The following is a 7,500-nucleotide window of genomic DNA, read 5'->3' on the forward strand; positions in this document are numbered from 1 at the left end:
CCGCCATCCCCATTGGGACACCCCCAGGCGGTGTCTGCCGTTATCCCCATTGGGACACCCCCAGGCGGTCTCTGCCGCCATCCCCATTGGGACACCCCCAGGCGGCCTCTGCCGCCATCCCCATTGGGACATCCCGCAGGCAGCCTCTGCCGCCATCCCCATTGGGACACCCCCCAGGCTGCCTCTGCCGCCATCCCCATTGGGACACCCCCCAGGCGGCCCTCTGCCGCCATCCCATTGGGACACCCCCCAGGCGGCCTCTGCCGCCATCTGCCGCCATCCCCATTGGGACACCCCCCAGGCGGCCTCTGCCGCCATCCCCATTGGGACACCCCCCAGGCGGCCTCTGCCGCCATCCCCATTGGGACACCCCAAAGCCGGCCTCTGCCACCATCCCTATTGGGACACCCCAAAGCCGGCCTCTGCTGCCATCCCCATTGGGACACCCCCTAGGCGGCCTCTGCCGCCATCCCTATTGGGACACCCCAAAGCCGGCCTCTGCTGCCATCCCTGCTGAAAAAACAAAAAGTGGGCGGGGACACATGGTGGGAGCTCTCAGCTCTGGAGACACCAAAGGTGATTCAGCCCAGAAGATTCCACCTTGAACTGAATTATTCCCTTTGGGGTGGAGTAAGTCCAGTGGCTCCATTTCTGTATCGAGATAACAAGCAGCAGACATGGGGGGGGGGGGGGGGGTGTGTGAAGACTCTGCCGTTATTGGGGTGCTCTGAGCGGCCCCGTCATGTGGTATAAATATAGAAGGTGATGTACACAGCCTGGAGACAGATGGGCTGGAGACACCATAAACAGAATTCCATACTCCGCCATTCTCCGACACCCCCCCCCCCCCACTGATTACACCACACACCGTACAGCACAAACACCCAAACAGCCCCCCGCTGGTCGCCGTGGCCCCCATAAACAAACTGTTCCATAAACAGCCCAGCTGGTGGGAACTGGTTGGAGTCCGTCGTCCATGAATATCCCTTCCAAAAATAAATGTCCCCCCCCAACCTGCCTCCGTCCCATCCGCAGACACCCAGAGATGGGGGTCACCCTACCTGGAACGATCTTCATGAGAGGGCTCGGCTAGGAACGGCGGCCAGAGCGGAGGGTGCGGTGTGCGCGCTGCGTCTGCGGAGAGCCCGGGGTGGAGCGGAGGGGGAATCAGCGGGATATAAATATCAGCGCAGCGTCAGGTGTCACACTCCCAATCCGCCTGGAATTAGGAGCTAATCTGACATGACGGACACACAATCCGGCACACTGACCCAAACGGGACAACCAGAGCCCCTCTCTGAGTACACTGTCACATGACACAGGGGCCCCCCCCCCCACCCTGGACCACCAACGGAGATCCAACCCGTCACCTTACACCTCCCTGACCCCCCCACACTGCCTGCACAGACAGCAACACATCAATATAACCAAGAAGACCTGTGTACGACATAGATGGTAGATCTAAAAGTAAATTGTACAATCAGATTGTACTGTGTGTGGCCATCACAGTGTCCTAAATATGAACAGTCACCCAATCAACCCATACAATTTGTGTCCATGGTGTGAGAGGAGAGGAAATCTTGGAGCAAACACACACACACACACACACCAGGATCTGCCTCACCAAGCCTCAGTCTAAAGCTCCCCACACACGTCATAATTCGATCATATTGAGGACCAATGTTGGTCCACCACCATGAACGTCGTCGCCAATGGAGGACCAGCACCACGAACGTCGTCGCCAATGGAGGAGGACCGCCACCGGGTACGTCGCCCAATGGAGGACCGCCACCGGGTAGCCGCCAATGGAGGACCGCCACCGGGTAGCCGCCAATGGAGGACCGCCACCGGGTAGCCGCCAATGGAGGACCGCCACCGGGTAGCCGCCAATGGAGGACCGCCACCGGGTAGCCGCCAATGGAGGACCGCCACCGGGTAGCCGCCAATGGAGGACCGCCACCGGGTAGCCGCCAATGGAGGACCGCCACCGGGTAGCCGCCAATGGAGGACCGCCACCGGGTAGCCGCCAATGGAGGACCGCCACCGGGTAGCCGCCAATGGAGGACCGCCACCGGGTAGCCGCCAATGGAGGACCGCCACCGGGTAGCCGCCAATGGAGGACCGCCACCGGGTAGCCGCCAATGGAGGACCGCCACCGGGTAGCCGCCAATGGAGGACCACCACCAGGTAGCCGCCAATGGAGGACCGCCACGGGAAAACCACTGTGCACCACCAATTAAGGACACCATTGTAGGACACCAACAAGGGTAATCAGTAAAGGATATCAAAAAGGAGGACACCATTGAGCAGCACCAGTTAAGGACAATATTGCCGGACACCAATGGCTGGTCACCAGTCAAGGGTACCAAAAAGGAAGACAACACTGAGCACCACCAATGAAGGACACCAATGGCTGGTCACATGTTAAGAATACCAAAAAGAGGATACCACCAATTAAGGACACTATTGCAGGACACCAATGGCTGGTCACCAGTCAAGGCTACCAAAAAGGAGGAGACCACTGTGTGCCACCAATTAAGGATACGATTGCCGGACACCAATGGCTGGTCACCAGTCAAGAATACCAAATGGAGGAGACCACTGTGCACCACCAATTAAGGACACCCATTGCAGGACACCAACAAGGGTTATCAGTAAAAAGGATATCAAAAAGGAGGACACCATTGAACAGCACCAATTAAGTACAATATTGCAGGAGACCAATGGCTGGTCACCAGTCAAGGATACCAAAAATGAAGACAACACTGAGCACCACCAATGAAGGACACCAATGGCTGGTCACATGTTAAGAATACCAAACAGAGGATACCACCAATTAAGGACACTATTGCAGGACACCAATGTCTGGTCACCAGTCAATGGTACCAAAAAGGAGGGCACCACATTAAGGACACCATTGCAGGACACCAATGGCTGGTCACCAGTTAGGGATACCAAAAAGAGGATACCACCAATTAAGGACACTACTGCAGGACACCAATGGCTGGTCACCAGTCAAGAATATGAAAAACGAGGACTCCACTGAACACCACCAATTAAGGACCCCATTTCAAGACACCAATGGAGGATACCAATGGAGGTTACCAGTAAAGGACACCAATGAACGCCACCAATTAAGGACCCCATTTCAAGACAGCAATGGAGGATACCAATAGGGGTTACCAGTAAAGGATACCAAAAAGGACACCAATGAACGCCACCAATTATAGACACTATTGGAGGACATCAATAGGTGATCACCAGTAAAAGATACCAAAGGAGGGCACCAATGAAGGATACCAATGGAGGTTACCAGTAAAGGACACAAAAAAGGACACCAATGAGCGCCACAAATTATAGACACTATTGGAGGACATTAATAGGTGATCACCAGTAAAAGATACCAAAGGAGGACACCAATGAGTGTCACCAATTAAGGACACTTACGGAGGACACTGGGTAGTGCAGCCTGGTCTACGTGGCACAGAGGAACTAACAAGGAAAGCTCCGCTGTGAATTGGGCCGATCGCCTCCATATGTCCTGGCAGACTCCACATCAGAGGCGTTTAGTAGGAAATCTATGCGGAGCTCCCCTTTTAATGTATCGGTGACACCAGATATCACGCTGGGGAAGGAGATGGATAAGGCGGTAAGGAATACAGCAGGAAGCATGTGTACAATCAGAAGATCCGACTCCCGATCACACATAACCTTTCCTCCTCTAATTACAGATCAATTACTAGCAGAATCTCCCACAGTGCATGGCGGCGCTCCGCCTGTAGTACAAGCAGCAGATTCTGTGGAAAGGTGTGACATGGGAAAGTCTGTTCCACCTACAGGGAAGTGTGGGTTTGTTTGTTTAGTTAGACATAAACACGCCACCGATTTCCATCAAACTAAAGTAGAATTTTGTTTGAAATGTTTTGTTTTAAGAACGTTTGATGAAATTCCAACGGTTGGAGGGATCAAATCGACGTTCGTTTTCAACCGTAGCAACCAGAAAATACAAACGCGTGGGAAGGAACATTTTTCTAGAATGAACAAATTTCTAACCGTGAATGTGGCTTCTGTTCGGGAAATGACATTCGTTTCTAAAATCGAATGTTAAACGCAAACAACACAAAAGAGGTACTTTCTTAGAACATTGGTCGAATGTAGAACGAATGTTCGTAGGAATACTCGTTCAAAAATCTAAAAGCGTATGGCCAGCTTCACCCAGATTCTTGTCTGCGTAGCACTGCAGAAACAGAGGTTGGTCATCCCAGTAGGAAGGGGCCAGCTATAAAATCGGACATTTGCTGGAAACGTGAACACCCTGGCCGTGGATGCTGGGAATAGACATTGGAACGATCTAGTGCAGGGGCGGACTGACCATTTGGAAACATTTGAGGGCCCGGGGTCAGTAGGGGGCCCCATAAGATGCCCCTGGTACCTTTTTCATAGGCTTTTTGAGTTTGGGCAAGGACACAGGGGCCCCATGATCCCCTTTTGCTCGGGGGCCCCATGAGTTGTCAATCCACCCCTGATCTAGTGGTCACAGAAATTCATTAAGGAAATAATAAAATACAGGATTTATACGGCGCAGAGGGTTAGGCGGGCCCTGGACATGAGAGCTTACAATCTAATAGGGTGGACCATAGATTACAGGAGTGAAACACCTACAAGAAATATTGAAGCCTTGATGGTTTTAAAACACAAGTGGAGTTCCCCTTTATTTAGCCAAAAAGCAATTTGTAGGGATCCATACTTCACGGTTTCTTATAGCCACCACGTGGACCACCCATCATTTCTCTGTGCAAGTCATTGCCATCCTTCTGTGCAGATCATCTCCATCCCTACCAGGCAGATTATCCTCATCCTCAGCACACAGGCCATCCTCATCTTCCTCCACACAGACCACCATCTTCTCCACCACGTGGACCACCCATCATTTCTCTGTGGAGTCATTGCCATCTTTCCTGTGCAGATCATCTCCATCCCTACCAGGCAGATTATCCTCATCCTCAGCACACAGGCCATCCTCATCTTCCACCACACAGACCACCATCTTCTCCACCACGTGGACCACCCATCATTTCTCTGTGGAGTCATTGCCATCTTTCCTGTGCAGGTCACCCTCATCTTCTGCATGAAGGCCATTCCCCATCGCATAGTCACCCCCTTCCACGCCATGAAGGATATTGCCATCCCCATCTGGGCTTGCTATCCTCCATGTAGGCCATCCCCATTCTGAACATGCTGGTTGCTTATCCCCTCCCTCTCTGGACCACCCTGTCTCTCTGCAGGTCATCTCTATCCTTACTGTGCAGGCTATCCTCATCATACAGGCTATTCCCCATCACATAGCCACCCCCTTCCCCGCCATGGAGGTTATTGCCATCCCCACTGGGCAGGCCATTCTCTATGTAGGCCATCCCCAACATGCTAGTTGCTTATCCCCTCCCTCTCTGGACCACCCCATTACTGTGCAGGTCATCTCTATCCTTACTGTGCAGGCTATCCTCATCATACAGGCCATTCCCCATCACATAGTCACCCCCTTCCACGCCATGAAGGTTATTGCCATCCCCACTGGGCAGGCCATTCCCATCCCCAACATGCTGGTTGCTTATCCCCACCCTCTCTTGACCAACCCATCTCTTTGTGCTTGTCATCTCTATCCTTACTATGCAGGCTGTCCTCATCATGCAGGCTATTCCCCCATCACATACCCTTCATGGCGGGGAAAGGGGTAGCTATGTGATGGGGAATAGCCTGCATGATGAAGATAGCCTGCACAGTAAGGATAGAGATGACCTGCATAGAGATGAGGTGGTCCAGAGAGGGAGGGGATAAGCAACCAGCATGTTAGGGATGGGGATGGCCTACATAGAGGATGGCCTGCCCAGTTGGGGATGGCAATAACCTTCATAGCGGGGAAGAGGGTGGCTATGTGATGGGGAATAGACTGCATGATGAGGATAGCCTGCACAGTAAGGATAGAGATGACCTGCATAGAGATGAGGTAGTCCAGAGAGGGTGGGGATAAGCAACCAGCATGTTGTTAGGAATGGGGATGGCCTACATAGAGGATGGCCTGCCCAGTGGGGATGGCAATAACCTTCATAGCGGGGAAGAGGGTGGCTATGTGATGGGGAATAGCCTGCATGATGAGGATAGCCTGCACAGTAAGGATAGAGATGACCTGCACAGGAAGGCAGGGTGGTCTAGAGAGGGTGGGGATAAGCAACCAGCATGTTATGGACAGGGATGGCCTACATAGAGGATGGCCTGCCCAGTGGGGATGGCAATAACCTTCGTTGCGGGGAAGGGTGTGGCTATGTGATGGGGAACAGCCTGCATGATGAAGATAGCCTGCACAGTAAGGATAGAGATGACCTGCACAGAGAGACAGGGTGGTCCAGAGAGGGTGGGGATGGCCTTCATAGAGGATTGCTTGCCCAGTGGGGATGGCAATAACCTTCGTGGCGGGGAAGGGGGTGGCTACTGCCATCCCCACTGGGCAAGCCATCCTCTATGATGAGGTTGTCATGATCCCCAGCACACAGACCACCGCATCACCACCAAGTGGACCACCTTGTCTCTCTGTGTAGGTCATCCTTACAGTGCAAGTTATCCCCAACCTCAGCACACAGGCCATCCTCATCTCCCACCACACTGACCACCCCCCTTTCCGACTACGTGGACCATCCCATCTCTCCCGGCAGGTCCGCCTCATCCTCAGCATGCAGGCCATTCTCCACCGCACAGCCACCCATTTCCCCACCAAGTCATAACCATTCCCATTGAGCAGGCCATCGTCTGCTCCTTTTTGCAGACCATCTCCATCCCTACTGTGAAGATCATCCCAATCCACTGGCACAGATTGCCCCCCTCAGACAATACCAATTATTCATTAATAACTTCCCATTTTCCACTCTGACACCTCTACACCCAGGTGACCCCCACCTTCTCCCCTCCCCATTTAACCCCTTCAGCATCAGCTGCGTGCGCCTGCCAGCCCTAGCCAAGGAGGAGGACAATCCTGACTATTTTAGGAAATGGGAGAATCAGTGTGCATGTTTGTACTGAGGAGCGAGGGGAGAAAAAGCCGAGGAGGGGAGAGGAGCGAGGGGAGAAATAACGTGGAGGGGAGAGGAGCAAGGGGAGAAATAGCGTGGAGGGGAGAGGAGCCCGGGATGGATGAGAGGGCGGGGGTTGGGTATGTGACTGGGATCTGGGCAAATAGGTGGTATAGGATGGCAGAGGAGCATGTGGTGGGTAGACGAGGAGAGGAGCTTGACGTCGGCGGGAGGGCAATGGGTATGCGACCAGAACTGGAGCAGATTCTAGTAAGGTATGTAGGCAATAAAAGAGGGCAGAGGAGCCCAGGGGGTATGTGACTGGGAGGGGGAAAATTCTAAAGGGGTATAAAGCCAGTGAAGGGCAAACTAATGAGAAGGGGAAGAGGAGCCCAGTGTGAAGGGGAGGGCAGGGGGTATATGACTGGGAGTGAAGCAA

Source organism: Staurois parvus, unplaced genomic scaffold (genome assembly GCF_062004578.1).
Source record: "Staurois parvus isolate SC_StPar_1 unplaced genomic scaffold, SC_StPar_1.0 ptg001474l, whole genome shotgun sequence".
Taxonomy (NCBI): Eukaryota; Metazoa; Chordata; class Amphibia; order Anura; family Ranidae; genus Staurois; species Staurois parvus.